Source organism: Ovis canadensis, chromosome 6 (assembly GCF_042477335.2).
Source record: "Ovis canadensis isolate MfBH-ARS-UI-01 breed Bighorn chromosome 6, ARS-UI_OviCan_v2, whole genome shotgun sequence".
NCBI lineage: Eukaryota > Metazoa > Chordata > Mammalia > Artiodactyla > Bovidae > Ovis > Ovis canadensis.
The window spans coordinates 86,916,737-86,940,371 of record NC_091250.1 but is presented as its reverse complement, the minus strand read 5'-3'; the positions used below and the strand labels follow the sequence as shown (position 1 = coordinate 86,940,371).

General features: G+C 41.2%; 1 pseudogene; it reads right to left on the bottom strand.

The window, feature by feature from the left end:
* Positions 1-22,524, bottom strand: part of LOC138442974 (mitochondrial-processing peptidase subunit beta-like) — a 55,707-nt pseudogene extending 33,183 nt beyond the window's left edge.
* Positions 22,525-23,635: the final 1,111 nt, after the last annotated feature.

Sequence of the window (23,635 nt, the reverse complement as noted above, 5' to 3'; positions counted from 1 at the left end):
AAAGATGAGCTCAATAAAGGACAGAAATTGTATGGACCTAACAGAAGCAGAAGATATTAAGAAGTGGTGGCAAGAATACACAGAAGAACACTACAAAAAAGATCTTCACAACCCAGAAAACCATGATGGTGTGATCATTCACCTAGAGCCAGACATCCTGGAATGTGAAGTCAAGTGGGCCTTAGAAAGCATCACTATGAACAAAGCTAGTGGAGGCAATGGGATCCCAGTGGAGCCATGAAAGTGCTGTACTCAATATGCCAGCAAATTTGGAAAACTCAGCAGTGGCCACAGGACGGGAAAAGGTCAGTTTTCATTCTAATCCCAAAGAAAGGCAATGCCAAAGAATGCTCAAACTACCACACAATTGCACTCATCTTGCACAATAGTAATGCTCAAAATTCTCCAAGCCAGCCTTCAGTAATACGTGAACCGTGAACTTCCTGATGTTCAAGCTGATTTTAGAAAAGGCAAAGGAACCAGAAATCAAATTGCCAACATCTGCTGGATCATCTAAAAAGCAAGAGATTTCCAGAAAATCATCTATTTCTGCTTTATTGGCTATGCCAAAGACTTTGACTGTGTGGATCACAATAAACTGTGGAAAATTCTGAAAAAGATGGGAGTACCAGGCCACCTGACCTGCCTCTTGAGAAACCTATATGCAGATCAGGAAGCAACAGTTATAACTGGACATGGAAAAACAGACTAGTTCCAAATAGGAAAAGGAGTCCGTCAAGGCTGTACATTGTCACCCTGCTTATTTAACTTATATGCAGAGTACATCATGAGACACGCTGGGCTGGAAGAAGCACAAGCTGGAATCAAGATTGCCAGGAGAAATATCAATAACCTCAGATATGCAGATGACACCACCCTTATGGCAAAAAGTGAAGAGGAAATACAAAGCCTCTTGATGAAAGGGAAAGAGGAGAGTGACAAAGTTGGCTTAAAGCTCAACATTCAGAAAATGAAGATCATGGCATCTGGTCCCATCACTTCATGGGAAATAGATGCGGAAACAGTGGAAACAGTGTCAGACTTTATTTTTTGGGGCTCCAAAATCACTGCTGATGGTGATTGCAGCCATGAAATTAAAAGACGGTGACTCCTTGGAAGGAAAGTTATGACCAACTTAGACAGCATATTAAAAAGCAGAGACATTACTTTGCCAACAAAGGTCCATCTAGTCAAGGCTATGGTTTTTCCAGTGGTCATGTATGGATGTGAGAGTTCGACTTTGATGAAAGCTGAGCGCCGAAGAATTGAAGCTTTTGAACTGTGGTTCTGGAGAAGACTCTTGCAAATCCCTTGGACTGCAAGGAGATCCAACCAGTCCATCCTAAAGGAGATCAGTCCTGGAAGCACTGATGCTGAAGCTGAAACTCAATACTTTGGTCACATCATGTGAAGTGTTGACTCATTGGAAAAGACTCTGGTGTTGGGAGGGATTGGGGGCAGGAGGAGAAGGGGACGACAGAGGATGAGATGGCTGGATGGTATCACCAACTCTATGGACATGAGTTTCGGTGAACTCCGGGAGTTGGTGATGGACAGGGAGGCCTGGTGTGCTGCAATTCATGGGGTTGCAAAGAGTCGGACATGACTGAGCGACTGACCTAAATTGACTGAACTGATTGCTTTTTCTCCTCTGTCAAAGAACAGTTGACTATATCTGTGGAAAGCTATTTCTAGGCTCTCAATTGTATCCCATTTATCTATTTTCTATTCTTTTGTCAACATCACACAAGATTACTGTTGTAAGTCTTAAAGCTGGGTAGTATCCATCCTCCAACTTTTTTCTTCTCTTTTAGCATTGTTTTGGCTATTCTAGGTCTTCTACCTCTCTATGTAAACTTTAAAATCAGTTTGTCTGCCAATATCTATTAAGTAATGTGCTAGGATTTTGATTGGGATTGCACTGAATCTATAGATCAAGCTGGGAAGAACTGACATCTTGATAATGCTGTTTTCCTATTCATGACAGAGAATATCTCTCCAGTTATTCAGTTCTTTGATTTTGTAGTTTTCCTTATATAGATCTTGTATATATTTTGTTAGATTTACAAATATTTAATCTTGGAGGGTGATAAGTAAATGATAAGGAATTTCAAGAAAATGGGCACCACTTTCAAAAGAATCTTCTGAGATGGTCTTGATCATCTGATAGAATCATAATAGCAGCTGGCTCAGTCAGCATGTTTATGTTCGTGCAGGATTTCAGAAACAGGAGTATTTTGTGAGAGCTCCCCAACTATGCTGGCTCCATCAGTGAAATGTCTTCTACCCTGATGAGTCCATCATTCACTCATCATCCAGTGACAAGAAACTTATATGGGGGAGATTCAGTGAAGATATGGAATGGAAGACTTGAGGCTACTTGACCTTGATATCTCAGATTGCCTAAGTGACATCAAACGGTGCCCAGGCCAGCATCCTCCCTTCATATGAAGATATTACTGACAAGAAACAATATGGCCATCTTCCAATGACCACATGTATTCCATTTCACCAGAATGATTAAGGCAAGCTTCCAGGGCTCTCTGAAAACCAGCTGCCACATTTCAAAGACTATTTTATTTTCCTCTTTTCTGTTCTTTAAATAAGATTTCTTCAAAAGGGCAGGTTTTGCTTTGCCTATAGTTTACTGTTTTCTAGTCCAAGCTGAAGACAGGGACTGTGGCTAAAATTTGTTGGGGAATTTTTTCAATAACTGGCTTTCTGTGCTTCTTTGAGTTCGGTTCGGTTCAGTTCAGTCCAGTCGCTTAGTCGTATCCGACTCTTTGTGACCCCATGAATAAAAACCAAATAGATGCCTTTCTTGCCTACAAGGCAAGAAAGTGCATTTTTTAGTTTCAAATTTTACCTTTTCTTGAGAATTCTCAGAGTTGTCCACACTCAGCCTGCAGCAATTTGTCAATTACAGTTGAGGTTTTTCTACCCAGGCAGTGGTTCCCACAGAAGTTTCTACTTGTAAGTTTCTGCTGCAATAAGTTGTGGCTCTCTGTATTCACTTGTTTCTTCAATTTGAAGGGCAACAGTTTGACCTTTGACCTAACTTCTCCGACAGAGAAGTCTAAGAATTGTTGATTTTCCAGTTTGTTCAGCTTTTCACTCTTAGGACAGAGTTCAGTTCAGTTCAGTTGCTCAGTCTTGTCCAACTCTTTGCGACCCCATGAATCGCAGCACACCAGGCCTCCCTGTCCATCACCAACTCCCGGAGTTCACTCAGACTCACGTCCATCGAGTCAGTGATGCCATCCAGCCATCTCATCCTCTGTCGTCCCCTTCTCCTCCTGCCCCCAATCCCTCCCAGCATCAGACAGAGTAGTGACTTCTTAAAGTTCCTTACATGTTGGATAGGAAACTGGGAGCTCATTACCTTTCCTCATTATTTTTTACTTTCTGTATATCCAAGTTGCTATCTGACAAATTTCTTTTTAGTCTGAGATTTTTTTTCTTTAGCATATAATGTATTGAATAGTATAAATTTACTTGCAGCAAATTCTGTCTGCCTTCTTTCATCTGAAAATGTCCCTACTTTACCTTCATTTTTGAAGAATCTTTTAGTTGGATATAGAATTCAATGGTGACAGTTTTATTTCCTTTAAAGATGGTATTGCATTGTCTTCTGAGATGTTTTTTGTCTTGTATAGCTTCTGATGAGAAATCAGCTATCATTCATATCATTGTTCCTGGTATGTATATCTTATTTTTCTGGTTTCTTTTAAAATGTTCTCTTTCTCTTTATGTTTCACCAGTTTGGGCATCATATATTTAGGAGGAGTTTTCTCTATATTTATCTTGCATGGGGCTTGTTGAATATCTTGGATCCATGGGTTCATGTTTCCATCAGATTTGGAGAGTTTCAGTTATTATTTCTTACAGTATTTTTTTTCTGCCTGCTTATTTCTCTCCCCCTCATGCTCAGATTACATGGATATGGACTTCCCTGCTGGTCCAGTGGTTAAGACTCCATGCTTCCACTGCAGGGGACACAGGTTCAATCCCTGGTTAGGGAAGTTCCACATGCCATTTAGTGTGGCCAAAAAATAACAAAATAAAAAATAAAGAAGGCATAGTTTCCAGGGGCTGAGGAGAGGAAAGAATGAGGAGTGACTGTTTTAAAAAATTGCATATACATTAGAAACTTGATTTTATTTTATTGATAACATATTCATTTTTCTATCTCTTTTTCTCTTTCCTCCTATTTCAGTAATTGCTATTGTGCATTCTTCCCATTCGCTGATCCTTTCCTCTGCAGTATTTAAATGCTATTCTTAAGTGCCAGTGTCATAGATACTATATTTTTCAGTTTTATATTTTCAAGTTTTTATTGTTTAAATTGTTCTCCTAAAATAGTTCATCTTTTTACCTATTATATCCATATTTTAATACAGTTTCTTTAACATATTACAATAGTTGATTAAAAGTCCTGCTATGATAATTCTAATAACTGAGTCATCTTTGGGTTTGTATCTGTTGACTGCTCCTACATCCTAACTCCAAATATGAGTTCTCTGATGCCATTTCTTAAAAAGTCAATTCTCCCATGATGCAGCTTTCAAATTGGTGTAGAAAAAAATCCAACATGATCTGAAATGTCAGTGAAGCCTCTTTTCTGGTTTAAAATTTACCTGAAAGGTAGAAGAAGACAGAATCCCACTGGGGTCAGCCTGGAGATGGTGAAAGTATTTGGATGACTTTAGACATCTGAATAGTCCTAGGTTTCAAATGTAGAGGATTTTCTGGGTTCAGTGTAGACTTTATTCTCTTCTTACTCTGTGTACTTTTACTGGATGATCCTATCCATTCTTATGGCTCCAATTGCTATCTACATACTGATAAATTTCAGAGCTATACTTATAGCCCAAAATTTCCTAAGTTCCAACCCAAATATCCACTGCGTACATTTCCATCCGCAGGTCATAAAGACACTTTCAACTGAGCATGCTGCTGCTGCTGCTAAGTCACTTCAGTTGTGCCCGACTCTGTGCAACCCCATAGACGGCAGCCCACCAGGCTACTCTGTCTCTGAGATTCTCCAGGCAAGAATACTGGAGTGGGTTGCCATTTCCTTCTCTAATGCATGCATGCATGCTAAATTGCTTCAGTCGTGTCTGACTCTGTCCTATCCTTTGGGCAGCAGCCCATCAGGCTCCTCTGTCCACAGGATTCTCCAGTTAAGTATACTTGAGTGGGTTTCCATTTCCTTCTCCTCAACTGAGCATATTCATAACATAATACATGTACACATTCTCTCTCTCTTTCTTTTCTTGCTAGACTTTGTGAAAAATCGTTAGTTGCTCAGTCATGTCTGACTCCTTGTGACCCCATAAACTGTAGCCCACCAGGCTTCTCTGTCCACAGAATTCTCCAGTCAGGAATATTGGAGTGGGTAACCATTTCCTTCTCCAGGGACTCTTCCCGACCCAGGGATTGAACCCACATCTCCTGCATTGTAGACAGATTCTTTACCATTTGAGTCACCAGGGAAGCCCAGACTTTAGGATATCACAATAAAAAATTTTTAAATGCTTTATATGAAATTGTATATAAAATTTTTATATTAATAATTGGGGTGCCAAGATTAAATTCCTAAGGTATCATTTCTTGTTAAAGTGTTCACTTTAATAATTAAACCAACATCCTATTTTATATCATTTTACATTAGAATTTTTATTATTTGACCTTTGAATATATATTATTTACATAATCAAAAATATAAAAAGTCTATTAAAAGAAGTCATTGCCCAGGCATAAAGAAGATTTAGAGGAAGCATAAATGATTGTCTTTGAATGTGTAAAGGTGTAGCAAGCATAAATCAATACAATATCTCTTCACCACTTTAACTAAAATCTAAAAAAAAACCTATTAACTTCACTGAGTTGTGAGTTGGCATACTCTATGAATTTAAGTTATGAATATCCATAACATCTTTATCACTGAAACCTGAAAAGACAAGTCCTTTGTTAGGGTGTATCCCAGAAAACCAAAGGGAGTGAGTCACATTCCTTAGCCTGGGATAGGACACGAAATGATGCACAATTGCTGATGTGAAGTCTATAGGTAAGACCATCATGTATTTCTCCTAGTGTAAAGTTACTGGAAAGAACACTCTTTTCTTTCTTTCTTTAGAGAACATAGGTGATCATTTGAGGCTAAATTGGGAGGAGTTGGCTACTTAGGCTATAGAGCAGAACAGCTTGAAAAAATTAAAATTCTTCAAAACTTTGCTCAGGATTTGTCTTTGATTCCCATGCTCTTGTCCTGCTCTACATCTTTAGTGAGCATGGCAGCAAAGACTTGGGGTTTGTCTCAAAACTGCCCTTGAGAAACTGTAAGCCCCGCACCTGAAAGTCTGCTAGCTTTTTCCCTCACTGGGCAATTCAGTGTGTATCCTTGTGGAAGGCCAGCCCCAGGGAGGCAGACAGCCTGCACCAAGTCTCCAGAACTAGTTCCACAGTTGGGCTTTGTTTTTTCCAAGGGTCAATAAAGTAGTAGAAACGGTGAAAAGAGCCCAAAATCTGAAGTCAGAGACCAATATTCAAATTCCTGCTTCTGTGCCTTGATAACCTTAGGTAATTCTTATCTTTCCTTCTCTGAAAAAAAATGGAAGTAATAGTACCTTTCTTGCAAGGTTGCTGTGGCAACTAGGTTAAGACACTGTAGTACCTGATAGCCAGTTAGTGCTCTATAAATGCTAATTTTTCCCCACCCCTTTTCCTTTCAACCTCTAGGTAAGTTATGGGAAAGAGTGATGCAGATCACCAGCTACAGCCACAAAGATGTCAGAAAGACAGGTCTGTGGAAGTGGATATTGTGCATGTTTGTATTTTTATTCCCCTTAATTCTCCATTAGTCCTACAGTTTGGTATGGAAAGAAAGAAGGGAGAATTCCCTATGGTCCAGTGGTTAGGACTCAGCACTTTCACTGCTGAGGGCACGGGTTCAATTTCTGGTTTGGGAACTAAGATTCTATAAGCCATGTCATGTGACCAAAAAAAAAAGAAAAGAAAAAGAAAATTATGTTCTCCTACTAAGGTTGGCCAGGCTTCACTGGTAGCTCAGCTGGATCATTTATGATCCGCCTGCAATGCAGGAGACCCCGGTCGATTCCTGGGTTGGGAAATTCCCCTGGAGAAGGTATAGGCTACCCACTCCAGTATTCTTGGGCTTCCCTGGTGGCTCAGATGGTAAAAAATCTGCCTGCAATTTGGGAGACCTGGGTTCAATCCCTGGGTTGGGAAGATCCCCTGGAGGAGGGCATGGCAACCCACTCCAGTATTCTTGCCCAGAGAACTGCCATGGACAGAGGAACCTGGCGGGCTACAGTTCATGGAGTCATAAGGAGTCAGACACGACTGAGCGGCTAAGCACAGCACACCACTAGGGTTGGACACTTTCAGTTGGATCCAATCTGTTTCACAAACTTCCTCCAAGCAGAGAGCAGCATCTTGCCCCTCCTTTTTCTGCAGGATCCGGTAACGAGGGTGTACTCCCCATGGGATAATTGCTGTCCGTAGGAGTCCTCTGTACCGGCAGAAGCTAAAGCCTGGGAAACACTTGTGGGAAAAAACAATCAAATGCATAATGCCAAGGATGTTGTAGTGACTCAGGTTTTTCTCAGTTCAGTAGCAGCCATTCTCCACGTTCAGCCTGAAGGAAAAGAGAGGTTATGTGAGGAAGGTGATTCGGAATCCGAAAGCAAAAAATTTCTGATATTTATATACACAGACCTTTTCCCCTCAGTGGTTCACACGGAAATTCAAGAACAGCACTGCTCTTCTGAAAGCTTTTTCAGGATTCCACACATCTTGTTGACATTTGGAGACAAACTTAAGCAGTGATGTACTGGTAGGCTGGCTCTCTGGGTGGGGTGTGAGGGACCCTACTGATGGCACCTGCTGGTTTCCATGGTGTAAATACTGCCACCTTGGTCAGTGACAAGCTCCCGATATGACATCACTGAGTGTGAGGTTGGGAAAAACTGGCTCTCTTGACTTGGGGCAAGCCAGCTCCGACACAACACTGAGCTCATATTTAGTGAAAATTGCTATAGCTATTGGTGAATTCAACCCTTGTTGAAAAAAGACATCATTGAGTTCTAGCATTCACCACCTCCTGCTTTCTGGCCTGGATTTTGGTCATTGTTCCTCCCGCTTTTTGAAGCGGCTTTAGTGAATCTCACTGCTGTGGACCCCAGACCCTTTGACTTAATGAAGATTGATGTCTTCATTAGATTCTGAAAAGGAATGCTCGGACATTTTATTACCTGGTGGCTGGTGCCTAGTACTCTCTGTTCCATGGCCCATCTCCCCCACCTCCTGTGACACATTCCTGAAAAGGCTCCAGGAAAAAAAATGTTACAGACTTGGCAGATCAGCGTTTTCTGATTGTGCAATGTTCTTCCTGAGAAAGCCCATTCTCCAAAGGCATTCATTCTGAAACCAGAGCAAGAAATGTGGGGACAAGCTGGCCACCAGGAGGGCAGCCTAGGAAGACAGGCAGTAGAGCTCTTGGGCAGAGTAAGTCGATGGGAGATGGCATTCGTGTCTACTGCCTCAGTTTTATAGGTTTACGTAAACTATCAAAAATTGCATCAGAAAGAATAAAGGAATGAAAGTGTTTACTTTTCTAAATACTCTTTCATTTTAATTATTTCACACGCCTTATGAACAATTTCTCATTATCTCATTTGTGCTTCATAGCAGGCTGATGAGACATGATAAAAAATATTGTTAATGTAATAAGTCTAATAACATAGTACTTATAATACATTGGTATAATATGTGACATAACAAGTCTTAATATGAGGAATATGATTATGCCCCCTTTACAGACAAAGACACTGAGATTCAGAGAAGACAAATGACTTGTTTAGGATCACACAGACGTAATGATAGTGGAAGAACTTGAACCTCACATGTCTGATGCCAGGCTAGAACTCGCTCTATACCAGACTGTGTGTATGTGGTGATGGGAGGTTTCTATCAGCTCTGATTATGTAATCACACGTGCCAGGTGGCATCAGAACCATCAGAAGGTTCAAACAAGTCTGAGGTTATGCTACTATCCAAGGAGTTTCAACAGGCTCCTGGAGGTCAGGTTTTCTCCAAGGTGTAGTTCAGTGACACCTCACTTATTGAAGGACTGGCAGCGAAGGAGATAATCTGCAAAAATAAAATAACTATGTAATTATTTGCATTCTATAAGCTTCCAAATTTTGAACAAAATATTTTAAAGCTACTTGGCACATCATCCTGTGTTTTTAAACATAGGATGCAAAATGCAGTTTGCTAACCTTTCTCATTGACTTAGGGTATCGCTGTAAATCTCAATATTTTTAGACTTGAATTTACAACCCTCTAGGGCTCTATACCACAAGGTTCCAGACTGCTATGCTGTTTGGAATTCCTGCTTCTTTTTGGGTTCTACAAGTGCATTTACCTTTAAGAGTCTCTGCACTCTCTACTCTCTTGCAATTTCTCATCTATTAAGAAGTGAGCAACTGGTCCAGATAGACCTGTTAATGAAATAAGAGGAGATAGGCTTTAAATAAAGGTTGACATAATCCTTTCTAGGGGTAAATCCTTTCATCATCTTTTGTTTTAAGGGTATGGTAGAAGCTTTATGGTTGTGCTTCCCAGATCCTTTCCCAGGCCAGCTGTCTTGTCACTCCACTGCTGTGAGTTGGTGACCAATGGCTTGCAGCTTGATCCTTCCCTGAAGACTTGCTCTTTGTCCACAGGAGGTCCTCTACCCAGAAATGCCTGGGAGGTGTCCAGGGGTGGTTGCAGCCAACTACAAATTCAAGGGTATAAAATCCCAGCTCCTTTGCCTCCAGATGGGATAATTCTGTGAGGCCATCCTTGTCCCTTCTCCCAGAGCTTCCCATGGCATTGGGCTAAGGTTGGACTGCAGCAGAATCCATGTCTTGCTTAACTTTGCCTCCAAAGTATCCCTGAGAGCACTTGCATGAGACTCAGCCTCCAATTTCAGAGACTCTAAACTAAGGTCCATCTAGTCAAGGCTATGGTTTTTCCTGTGGTCGTGTATGGATGTGAGAGTTGGACTGTGAAGAAGGCTGAGCACCGAAGAATTGATGCTTTTGAACTGTGGTGTTGGAGAAGACTCTTGAGAGTCCCTTGGACTGCAAAGAGATCCAACCAATCCATTCTGAAGGAGATGAGCCCTGGGATTTCTTTGGAAGGAATGATGCTAAAGCTGAAGCTCCAGTACTTTGGCCACCTCATGCGAAGAGTTGACTCATTGGAAAAGACTCTGATGCTGAAAGGGATTGGGAGCAGGAGGAGAAGGGGACAACAGAGGATGAGATGGCTGGATGGCATCACTGACTCGATGGATGTGAGTCTGAGTGAAATCCGGGAGTTGGTAATGGACAGGGAGGCCTGGCGTGCTGTGATTCATGGGGTCGCGAAGAGTCCGACATGACTGAGCGACTGAACTGAACCTAAGACAAGTTCACCTGCTTTCCTGCTGTTCATGTTCTGAGCTGTATTTTGGATACATCTCCCTATCCCTTTCCTCAACTCAACATTTAACAGAGAAGGGCAACCTAATCATCAAAGAAAGAATTCATAATAAGAAAAAAATATTAGTTTTGCAAAAAATATATTAGAAAATTTTAAATTTGTCAGAACTCAACTTAAAGCCTTATGAGTCACATACTAGGATCCTAGAATACAAATATAAAGGACACAATTTCCCTTCACCTCATCCTTTTGAGAAACTCATGGCCTGATGAAGAAACCAAGTTAAGTAGGACAATTACCACACATCATAATAAATGCTATTATTGAAGTCTAAACTCATTCAAGAAATATTTCTTGAACATATTACTATACACAAAACTTCTGGAATCTAAAAAACCCAGAACAAAGAATTGTTGAGTCCAAAGGCTAGAGAAGAGATGATAGTTTTTACTTTGGAAATGATACTGAAGCTGCTTCTGGTAGAGTGAGCAAGGGTTGACCAGGCTAAGGAAGGTGTTCAGATTAAAGAACAATGACCTGAAAAGATGTGGTATTTCAGGGCACTGGGGAGAAGTTTATCATGGCAGGAGTTAAGGAGAAGGCAGAGAATAAGGAAGGGATGAGTGTAAAGACCATTATCTGATAGGCGAAGAAGTTTGGGATGAGATGGTTGAATGGCATCACCAACACAGTGGACATGAGTTTGAGCAAGCTCCGGGAGATAGTGAAGGACAGGGAAACCTGGCATGCTGCAGTCCATGGGGTCACAAAGAGCTGGACATGACTGAGTGACTGAATGATTTGAAGTCAAGACAGACCTATGAACCTAGGAATGAGGCCAAGACCATCCCAGTAGGGGCATGACTGTCAACCATTGGGCAGGGAGAGATGTGAGAGATCACAGCTTGACAAGCAGAGGTCTGCAGCAGGCCCTTGTGTGCAGCTACCAACAGCCCTAATGATCTGTGACATCATGGCTTAGCTATGACACTGGTGGTCCAATCCATGTCTCTGCCTGAAAGAATTCTTGTTTTCACTCTTGAAAATTTGATCCATAAAGGAACTTGAAATTCTCCTGCTCAGAGCTTCTTGTGTTCGAGGTGATTAGCTGTCCATATATGACTTGATAGGATCAAAAAGTATTTAAGAGAATCTCGGTCCCCAGACCCCTTAGTCTGTCATCATTGCCTGGAAGATTACAGTTGTAGATCCATCCTTATGATTCACCAGGGTTAGGTTGGGAAAGAAGGTGGGGACTGGAGGGAGGAGAGGGTAAAGAGGAGAGATTGTAGGTGCTCAGTGGGACCGTGGGGATACAGAGGTAGTAGGGATGGGAAAAGAAGCAGGAAACCAGAGCTTGAGAGAGGTGTAAATAGACATTTTCTTTCCCTCAAAATGATGCAATGGGCAGGTTCTGGCTGCTCAAATTTATTATGCATAAATATCACTTAATATCAAGTATTTTAATTATTTTATTATGGAGAAAACCTATTTTCAGACTGAGCAATTCCTGCCTTGGTTTATATTTTTCCTAGTACTAATAGAAACAATAGTAATAGATAAACACTGAATAGTTACTATATGCCTGGCATTGGGCTAAGAACTTTATCTTCACTAATCTCATTTAATTCTTCTCTAAAATTATGATGGAGGTATTGTGGGTGCTGACTTATAATGGACCAGAGAAACAGAGCTTAGAGTGCTTCCCTGACTTGCTCAGAATCACACAGTTGGTGAGCGACACACCCAGGCCTGCTTCCCTCCAAAGTCAATCCTTAAGCTCTGGCTTTTCCAGCACAGCGATTTGCTCCTTCCTTCATCATTTCAAGGACTTCCAGGTGATGCTAGTGGTAAAGAACCTGCCTGCCATTTTAGGAAATGTAAGAGACGCAGGTTAGATCCCTGGATCAGGAAGATCCCCTGGAGGAGAGCATGGTAACCCATTCCAGAATTCTTGCCTGGAGAATCCCATGGACAGAGGAGTCTGGCAGGTTACAGTCCATTGGCTTGCAAAGAGTCAGATACTACTGAAGCGACTTAGTACACAGCACCACCATTTCAAACGCTTTTTGTCCTTTAAATCCCATTTCCATTTTCCTTCATGCACTAAACTGATACCATCGAGCACCTCCTGTGTATACTGCATCCCCATCCTCCATGGAGCTTTCCCACACTGATTTCTACTGTTTTTAAACACCTGAGTCTTTAACGTAGGGAGTGAATCTTATGAATAGATTTGTACGGTTCTCTAAATGTTTTTAGTGGATTTATTTTTGTTTTCTCTCCAAAGGTTTTAATCTATGGCTGGGTCAGGATCAAGCCTTCAAGTTTCCGATCTTCTCAACAGCACCCAACTCAGTGTTTGCTGGATATGTCAGGATGCCTCTGACTCTTAGCCCATCCAGGGCCTGTATTTTTAGGAAGAAGAAATGCATGTGTGGACCTGATAAGATCTGAGTGACATGTGGAGAAGATGCCCTACCAGTGATGATCAGCTATGTTTACCATTTAATTCCACAGCGGCCCGCCAAGATAACTGTCGCTGTCTGTGGACAGAACTTCATGAAGATCACTGCTTGACAGATCAGGGTAAAGGTCTCTTTCTTTCAAAATATGTGAAGAGGCAGGAAACGTGTACACCAGGTGTTTTGTGTTCATGGCTGCCTGGGAAAGATAATTCTGTCTGCTCGATAAGAACACTGTGCTCTGCCCACCAGATTGTTTTTCCAGCAGCTATTTTCTGCCTATAAAACGAGCGTCGCTGGCTCTCAACTTCTTTCCGCAAATCCCTTGGGCTACAAACAATAACAAAAGGTATCTCATATTTATACAACACAGTCCTCAGAAAAGCTCAAGGACCTGAACAAAGCTTGTTTTCATATATAAGGGTTCTTATATAATCCCCAAGGGGAAAGGGCAGAGGGTGACAATTGAGTTTGGAACGCTGTCATTCCTAGCTAATAAAACGGAAAAGTGAGGCTCTACAGCAGGATAAGCTAACGGTCACGATCAGGACAGGAAGGCCGTTCTTCCCCACTTCCTGTCCAACAGTGTTCTTGCCACTGGGCCACACTGCCTTGTCAGAAATCTGAAAACGTGGAGGAGATGACTGGCAGGGAGTGAGTGGGAGAGGAAGCCCAGCCATTCGGGTAGCGATGCCTCAGTCTCACTGTATTTGACCACTGTTGTTTTCACTGGTCAGGATTTTGCAGTTCCTCACATGAGTGCCCTTTTTGTCCTTGGTAGAACAGATCCTGGGGAGAGTGTTCATCAGCCTCAGCAGGAGTTGGAGCTGGATCAGAGTAGATTTCCGAGGTCTGGATAGTTTGGGGAAGAAGAGCCATCTGAGCAAAGGGTATTCTGTAAATATTTATTGCACACTTAGATACAAAGATGAGTAAGGCATAAGCTTGGGACTCAATCCGGGCACCATGTTGCAAGGGAGACACACTGAATGAAAGGATCTGTGAGAGCTGGATGAATACAGTAAAGGAAAGGCAGTCACTTTGATTGTGAATTTGAGTCAGGACTCTGTGGGCCTGGGAGAGGGACATTTGTGTTGAGGCTTGAAGGATAAACAGGAAGAGTTTTAAAGGATACCTTCTACACTGCACTGAGGCTGTGGCTCTCTAGTAAAATCATCTGGGGAGGGTTAAGGCAATCTCTGTTCCTAAATAATTGGATTTAATTGATCCGAGTATCACCTGGGCATTGGTATTGCTGAAGGGCTCCCAAGTCATTTTACTGAGCAAACGAGAGACAACCACAGAAGGAGCATGGGCTCCGGAATTAATTCTGTTTGAACACGCTGTTACCTTGGACTAGGGCCGTTGTGGGGGCTGTGTCGGTGTCCCACCACTGCCGTTTCCTCCCACTTCTACCTGTGCCTGTGAAGAAACTCTGCCACGGGAGAGTCTCTCCCTTCTGACAAGCTTTCCTTGACTCAAAAATCCCGGACTGGGAATCAGGAAATCTGGCTTCTATCCCAGGTCTGCCACTGAGGTGCTACATGAGTGTGCTGGGTCACATAAAGACATAAAGACATTCGGCTTTTATATTTGCAAGACACTATGCTGAGGACTCGATGCATATCCAGGCTTTGATGTCTCCCATCTGTTGAAGTTTTTAGATCAGGATTTGTAGGTCACAGAATCTATTTAGGACCAGAATTATTTTTCAGGAATGATATAGGGATTTTCCTGGCAGTCCAGTGGTTGAGACTTTGCCTTTCAATGCATGAGGTGTGAGTTCCATCTCTGGTCAAGGAACTAAGATCCCACATACCTTGGGGCCAAAAAATTAAAAACGTAAAATAGAAGCAATATTGTAACAAATCCAATGAAGACTTTTAAAATGGCCCGCATTTTAAAAATTCTTTAAAAAGATGTAAAACAAAGAAAAGTAGGGTACACTGCATAAAATTGGGGCCAGTATTGAAGTAAAATTTTGTTTCAGTTATAAATATATGCATTTACTGGGTCATAAAGACCTTGATGCTGGGAAAAATTGAAGACAGGAAGAGAAGGGAATGACAGAGGATGAGATGGTTAGATGGCATCATCAACTCAATGGACATGAGTTTGAGTAAGCTCCAGGAGTTGGTGATGGACAGGGAAGCCTGGCATGCTGCAGTGCATGGGGTTACAAAGAGTCAGACATGACTGAGCGACTGAACTGAACTGAATGTAAAATACATGTCATGTTGTGGGTTGTAAGTTAAAAAGGTAAGAGTACTTTTACCTTTATATGTATGGTAGTACATATACTAAAATTGGAAAGAATCAAAGAAAATTAGCATGGCACCTGTAGAAACTCACAAAACATTCCATATTTTTTTAATGTTACTTTTTTTTTTTAACAACTTAGGAGAGTTTGAGAAACATGGGATCAGAGGCTGTCTATGGACCCCTTCTTCCTGCTCTATAACCCTTAACTACTCCAGCTTACCATGAATTCACCTTTCTGTAACTTCCTTTTACTTAGCACCATGTATTTCTGGTATTATTTCATATGTTAGCTCAGTTGGTAAAGAATCTGCCTGCAATGCAGGAGACCCTGGTTTGGTTCCTGGGTTTGGAAGATCCACTGGAGAAGGGATAGGCTACCCACTCCAGTATTCTTGGGCTTCCCTTGTGGCTCAGCTGGTAAAGATTCTGCCTCTAATGCAGAAGACCTGGGTTTGATCCCTGGACCCTTGGGAAGGTCCCTTGTAGAAAGGAAAGGCTACCCACTCCAGTATTCTGGACTAGAGAATTCCATAGACTGTATAGTCCATGGGTCACAAAGAGTCAGACACGACTGAGCGACTTTCACGCGACTTCATGTATTTCTGGCCTATCATTTATTTTCTCTAAGAGGGAGGCAGGACAGTGTAATGGTTAAAAGCACGTTATGAAGTTAGATAAATCTATGTTCGAATTTAATTTCGTCAGTCTTTAGTTGAATGACCTGGAAAATACACCCAACCTCTCCCAGCCTTGGGTTTCTTATGTGAGTGATCACATCTAGGACACACAGTGTTTCTAAGATTAAATAAGACACTGTAAGTCAAGCTCGCAGCATGAAAACCTTGTTCACAGAAAGTGCTTGGTGTAAGACAAAAATTATTATCTGACTTCCTGTCCCACAGATTTTAAGGCACAGTCCGCAATTTAGTGCCTGGGGTACACAAAGTCATAAATACCGAATGCATAGAAAATCAAGAATTCCAGCCTCAAGCAGCCTTGCAAGATGCAGAACAGCCATTCTCTGTGGGCATACCCCAAGAGCATCCAGGTCTCAGGAGCAGAGACAGGGCACTCGGTCCTCTACCCACACATTCCCTTCACTTTCCCTCTGACATGACTGGCTGAACCTGGGAAGGTAAGTCAGAAAGAAGGATGCAGATCTTGACTACAATTTTCTTCAATGATCAAAACAATCCATGACGTTTCAGTGCAATCCAAACTAAGACAGATGGAAACTCAAGATCAACTGTTTCACAAGCATGTACCTGAGAAGATTTCAGGCAGAAGCACAGGACAAAGAAATGAGAAAGAGCCAGTGGCTGAACACTGAGAAAATGAGTCTTCATTTCACACAATACACCAGGAAAAAAATGACTGTCATCCAACAGTCAAAAAATAAGCAACTGACGAGGTCTTAATTGCCTTAGAAATACTCTGGGAATCAAAGCATTGTCTTGTAAATGATTCATTTCAGGAAATACCTACTAATCAATTACTAGGGCTTCTGTGTAATAGTTTCCCCACATTTATAGGCAGTGATCATGTGAACTGGATCCTTGACTTTAGAATGAGATAAGCAGCAGTACTGGTAACCTAACCTACTTACTCCAAGTAGCTACAAAGAAATTAGCTGCCTTTAGTGGAAGCCAGCACTTTACAAAGAGTGAAAAAAATCCATGAGAAAGCCTCACACCAACCAAGTCCCCTCCAAGGACTAAGCTGAGAAGATGTTGATGGAAAAGGGGATAATGATCCATAAATAGGCATATGAGAAAGGAGTGGGAAGGGGAGGGAAGCATCATGAGATTGGAGGGGGAAAAAAGTGGGCTTTAAAATGATAAAATGTTTAAAATATTATAAGGATTACCTAAATAGTATTACAAAGGATAGGACTGTTGAAAGTAGCACTCGATGCTGGCATTTTGTGTGTGTGTGGGGGGGGTGGATTTAGTTTGAAATTGTATGATGAAAAAGAAAAGAAAATGTATGTGAATAACGTAGCCCCACCTAAAAATATGTTGCTAACACAATGGTTTTTCAGGAAAGAAAAGGCAAGGATGCCTGGAAATAGCTGCATCTAATCAGCCCCCATCCCAAGCAATCAACTGAAATCCAGGAAATTCCATATGTAACCAGAAGAATAGACATCCTGGAGCATTTTGCCACAGTTAAGATTAGCGGAAACAGACCCCCATCAGCACTGGTAACAAAGAAGAATTAAAGGTGAAGAAACTGCTGTGGGTCCCTGTGCCTCCCTTCTGGGAAGGTGGTGGCCGTGGGGGCAGAAAGATGGGAATTAGGACAGAGGCAGTGGCCCTGGCTGGGCCGACAGCCTATTGTTCTGAAACTGCCCCTTCAGCGGCAGCTCAGGGCAGTGTATTCCTCCAGGGAAAACAATTAAAACAACAGCAGCTAGAGGTCAACTTATCCTCCTGACTTATCCTAACAGTCTCTAAAAATGTTTGTTAACATAGCAATGGTTTATGATGAACAGTTTTGGGGTCTCATTTAAGAAATCCTTCTGTACCCAAAGGTTATAAAGGTGTTCACCTGTATTTTCTTCTAAAAGATTTAAAGTTTTCCCTTTCACAGTGAATTCCTCTTTCTCCATGGAATTGAAAGACACAAAAAGCGCACACCAAAAAGGAAAAAAATGAATAAATCTCACTTCACTGAAATTAATAACTTCTGCTTGCTGAAAATATCATAAAGAGAGTAAAAAGATAAGCCATAAACTTGGAAGAAAGTCCTGATATCACATCTGACAAAGAACTAGGATCGAGAGTAAATAAAGAGTGGCTGCAACCTACTGAAATCCAAGAAGACTTGATAAAGTAATTCACAAAGAGAAATATAGATGACTATTCAAGATGTTAAAGGTTTCTGTTTTTTTGTTTTTGTCTTTGGTTGTACCTTGAGGCTCGTGGGAATTTTATTTCTCTGACCAGGGATGGGACCTGGGCTCTCAGCAGTGAAAATGCAGAATCCTAATCATTCAGCCACCAGGGAATTCCCATAAGACTCGTAACTTCCTTAGCAATCAGGGAAATGCAAGATAAAATCGTAATGAGATATCATTTTACATCCACTGTACATGTGTGCATGCTAAATCATTCAGTTATGTCCAACTCTGTGTGACCCTATAGACTGTAGCCAGACAGGCTCCTCTGTCTATGGGATTCTCCAGGCAAGAACACTGGAGTGGGTTGCCATTTCCTTCTCCAGGGGCTCTTCCTGATCTAGGGACCGAACCTGTGTCCCTTGTGTCTCCTGCATTAGCAGGTGGGTTCTCTACCACTATTGCCACCTGGGTTCATCCACTAGGTGACCAAAAAAGAAATTAGTAATCAGAGAAATGCAAATTAAAATCATAATGAGATATCATTTTACATCCACTAGATTAACAAAAAAATGATGAAATCTGGTACTACAAAGTGTTGGTGCGGGTGTGGAAAAACTGAATCTTATTTATTACTGTTGAGCTATAAAATAGTACAATTTCTTAGGAAAATAACCTGACACTATCTAAAATGAGTAAGAATTGCATTTCTATGGCCTAAGTGTGGAAAATCTTGCGTATATGTATAACACTATCAATAGAAAGGAGCACAATCTATAGTATTCATAGCAAAACACTAAGAAAGCCAAGCACCACTGTTTGGGGATACCTACCTTGTAGTCTACTATTTTTAAAAAGCAAGAGATGATAAACACAAAATTCAGGAAACTGGTTATGTTTGCGGGACAGGCAGGAAGGTGGGAAAAATTGGGGACAAGGACACAGCCAGAGTCAATTACATTGTTAATGTTAGGAATCCTCTGTTGGCCAGTGGCTTTATATATAATACACATATCCCATTGTAGGCACAGAATATTACATAACAAGTTGCTTTCCATTTCTTAAGAAAAGAAATGGGTGAACAAAGAACAACAATCTCTAATGGCTCAGTGCCAAGGAAGGCAGACCTTGGTAACATGGGTCTCACTAATACAAGAGGAGAAGTGTCATTCAAGAAGTGATGGATTGCTCTATGTCAGGGAGGGTCCGCATAATTTGTGTGCCCCTGGAGGTCCTCCCAGAACATGGGCAGCTGGCCTAGTAACCAGGACCTGTGCCCAGGGTTCCACCCTATTACTCAGGTTGGCATGTGGCCTGGGTGGGCAAGTGGTGATCAGTTATGGAAAAGGCGTGCCACTTAGCACATGAATGATGTATGTGGCAAGATCCATTTTAGATGATTTTCCAAACAGAAAACTGAAGGCTGTTCTGGGGCAAGCCCTTTTGGTCTAATATTGGAGATACCCTACTGTACTGTCCACCTTAACTACATGAATTTGACCCTGAAACAAGGCTGATTTCTCAACAGTTGGCACTTTGAATTGTTATTTCAAAGACTCAGTACTGAAGTCTTGAAATTGTTGGTCTTTGTAACCCTAGCATTACTCATATGACTACAACCATTTTCCTGTTATTTCTATCTTTAATATATTTTCATCTTACCTATTCTCCCAAAAGGATTATAAAGTTACTAGAGGGAAGTATGGTATAAAGCCCTGTTTTGTTCATCCTTGCTGCCAAAAACTTGGCAAAATAAGGGCTTGGCTAAAAAATAGGTTGTTATTTTGAAAAATTATAAACTCATAGGTAGTTGCAAAAAATAGTAGAGAGGTTCTATGTACCCTTCACTGAGGTTCCCACAATGATTACATCTTACATAACTATGGAATAAGGTCAAAACTAGGAAACCGACATTGGTGCAATGTGTGTTCCAAGTCCATCCATGTTGCTGAAAATGGCAAAATAAATTTTTTTTATAGCTGAGTAGTATTTCAGTGCCTGGTGGGCCACAGTCCATGGGGTCGCTAAGAGTCGGACACGACTGAGTGACTTCACTTTCACTTTTCACTTTCATGCATTGGAGAAGGAAATGGCAACCCACTCCAGTGTTCTTGCCTGGAGAATCCCAGGGACGGGGGAGCCTCATGGGCTGCCGTCTATGGGGTCGCACAGAGTCGGACACGACTGAGGCGACTTAGCAGCAGCAGCAGCAGTATTTCATAAGCCTATATATGTATCACATCTTCTTTATTTGCTTTAAATGTTCAGCTCTCTGCTACTGCTAAGTCACTTCAGTCGTGTCCGACTCTGTGCGACCCCATAGACGGCAGCCTACCAGGCTCCCCTATCCCTGGGATTGTCCAGGCAAGAATGCTGGGGTGGGTTGCCATTTCCTTCTCCAATGCATGAAAGTGAAAAGTGAAAGTGAAGTCACTCAGTCGTGTCCGACCCTCAGCGACCCCATGGACTGCAGCCTTCCAGGCTCCTCCGTCCATGGGATTTTCCAGGCAAGAGTACTGGAGTGGGGTGCCATTGCCTTCTCCGTTCAGCTCTCTATCATTTTATTAATAATTATGTTCAAAATATTTTGACTGAGAGCGTTTTAATCACAAAATTAACATGTTACTATTAATCCAGTTAAAATCTTACTCAATAGAACCAATAGCAGCAGTAACTGAACCCCTATAAAATTATATTTGGTACACTTTTGAATTGTCTCAATATATACAGCATCAGTTTCTGCTCCAAGCTCAGGGATACTGGGAATTCTTTTATAATATAATATTTGCCTACCAATATCTTCGTGGAATTGAACAATAGAGCTACAAAACTATGTTTTAGAAGAGTTTTTGTGCAACTTTAATTTCAGTGAGACTTAAACAGAGTCACATCTATTCTGTTTGAACAACATGTAGCATGTCTGCAACAACGTCAGATTTACAACTCATACAGATTCCCCACAATCCTGTATCTGTGTGGGAAGTGTGGAAAGACTAGAAGCTATAGCAGAGGTTGTCATGACAGATGAGATGGCCTGGCTTACTGCTGCTGCTGCTAAGTTGCTTCAGTCGTGTCTGACTCTGTGCGACCCCATAGATGGCAGCCCACCAGGCTCCACCATCCCTGGGATTCTCCAGGCAAGTACACTGGAGTGGGTTGCCATTTCCTTCTCCAATGCATGAAAGTGAAAAGTGAAAGTGAAGTTGCTCAGTTGTATCCAACTCTTCGTGACAGCATGGACTGCAGCCTACCAGGCTCCTCTGTCCATGGGATTTTCCAGGCAAGAGTACTGGAGTGGGGTGCCATTGCCTTCTCCAGGGTTGGCTTACTAGATAAATTCAACCCTCTGAAATGACAATCCGAGTTGCCCATGAGTATGTTTGCAACTGTAAGAGAGACTGTACCTTTGATGTTTGTAACCAACAACTTCAACATCTTTCAACATCTCTTGCAAGGTGTGTCAAAGGTAACTTGTCACCCATCAAACAAATCTCACTTCCTATGAATTAACAGGGAGGCAGAGCTGTTCTTTTTCCTTTGTGTGGGCACAAAAAGTCACCAAAATGAAACTTTGCTAACTTAAGCTTTCCATCATAGGAGATTCCTCCAGTCATAGTGAGAACTATTCTTGGACCTTTATAATGTGTGTTTGTATACACAAGGTCTTAATAATTTATAAGTAAGTAAGTAAGTAAAGTCACTCAGTCGTGTCCAACTCTTTGTGACCCCGTGGACTGCAACCCACCAGGCTCCTCAGTCCATGGGATTCTCCAGGCAAGAATACTGGAGTGGGTTGCCATTTCCTTCTCCAGGGGATCTTCCTGACCCAGGGATCGAACCCAGTCTCCCTCATTGGAGGTAGACGCTTTAACCTCTGAGCCACCAGGGTAGATTTGATATTTTCAGCTGATCCCCAAATTATCCATCCAGGTGCAGAATTTTGATATGCTGTGGCATGAAGATAATAAAAAACAGCTCTTTGTAAATTGCATATCACTTTGTGCATCTCTCCAAGGATTACTCTGTGCTCATATTCAGTCTCTGCTTCCCCAATGTACTGTTTTGTATTATATCAGCAAGAATTTCTACGGATCTTGACAAATCTTTAGAGAATTCTTTGGCATAATATATCATCTGCTTTCTGGTGGTATAGGCTTTGAAATGAGCAGCCTTTTTTTCATTTTTTTTTTTGGTGACCTTGAAGTTTGAATGTTCCAGAGAATGAGCTGTTCCATTATTCTTATTTTCATATCAAATTCCAACATTAATCCAGACATATGGTGCATATGACAATCCAGAGTTTCCAGAGACCAGTCTGAGTTCATTTTCCAAACATGTTACTTACGTTTCAGGAACATTCAGAGCAACCTATATAGTAGTTTGTGTATTTCTCAATCTGTTGTTTCTGAGTTATAATGACAACCCACTGGCCCATCTGATCAGGACCCTCTCAGTGAAACCCCATCACCACTACCACACCATGGGCATCAGCATGACTTAGACATCCACACTACCATCTCTTCTCAATGTCTTTTATCTTCTGTTTTATTTTTTCAATCTCTTTTCATCTCTGCTGAATATCTAGTAGCTCTTCAATTCTTTCTTCCAGTTCATTAATACTCTTTTCCATTGTATCTAATGGTGTACCCATCCACTTAGTTTTTCTAGTTTCATTTACTATGTGTGTTTCTTTTCACCCAGGAGTTTTATTTGGTTCTTTTGTAAGATCCACTTGGTCAAATTCTATAATTTCTGATATCTCGTTATACTGCAAATATTCTCATTTCTTTGTTAAGACAATCAATCTACTTATTTTATATTTCTTAATTTATAATTCCAATATAATCTATTCTTATAGCTATAATCTTGTCATTTGTTATTGATCTTGTTCTTTTTACTTATTCTCATTCCAATGACTTGTTTCCTCTTGCAGTTTTTTTTTTACTTAACAAATTTATTCCTCTTGTGTTTTTATAATTTTTATATTTCAGTTAGTTTGTAATTACTTGAGGAAACTATTTGAGGTCTTGATTTAAGAATATTTATCCAGGAACTTGTTATGAATCTTGAATCACTTTCAGTTAAATTCCAAAGCTGAATATTATGGGACCACAATTCTAGTTTCTGGCTCTAAACCATCATGAAGACCACTTGTGAACAGCAGTTTTCAAAATAGACTCTATCCAGTGGTAAGCTTGAGATAAGAAAATTTCTTTATTGTTTTCTTTTGTGGTTAGGTTTTCTTCCTTTGGTTTACATTTGCATTAAAAATGTCAACTTCTGTGTCTTGAATTACTTAAGATGGATCTTTTTCTGTCTTCATCTGGTTCAATTTCTAGGCATGGTATCCCCAACCCTGCTTGATGCCAATTAAAATAAAGACTCTAGGCCACCAGTGATAAGTTAATAATCACAAGGACCCCTTGCTTCAGGATGGTTCGTTACCTCTGAAGATTTGTGCTTTTTTGCATTTTTAACCTCTGATGATTTCCATCATTTTCCTGACAGCTCAGATAACCATTTTAACATCTTTTATCCATGCATTTTAGATGTTGTGAGCCAAGGAGATTCC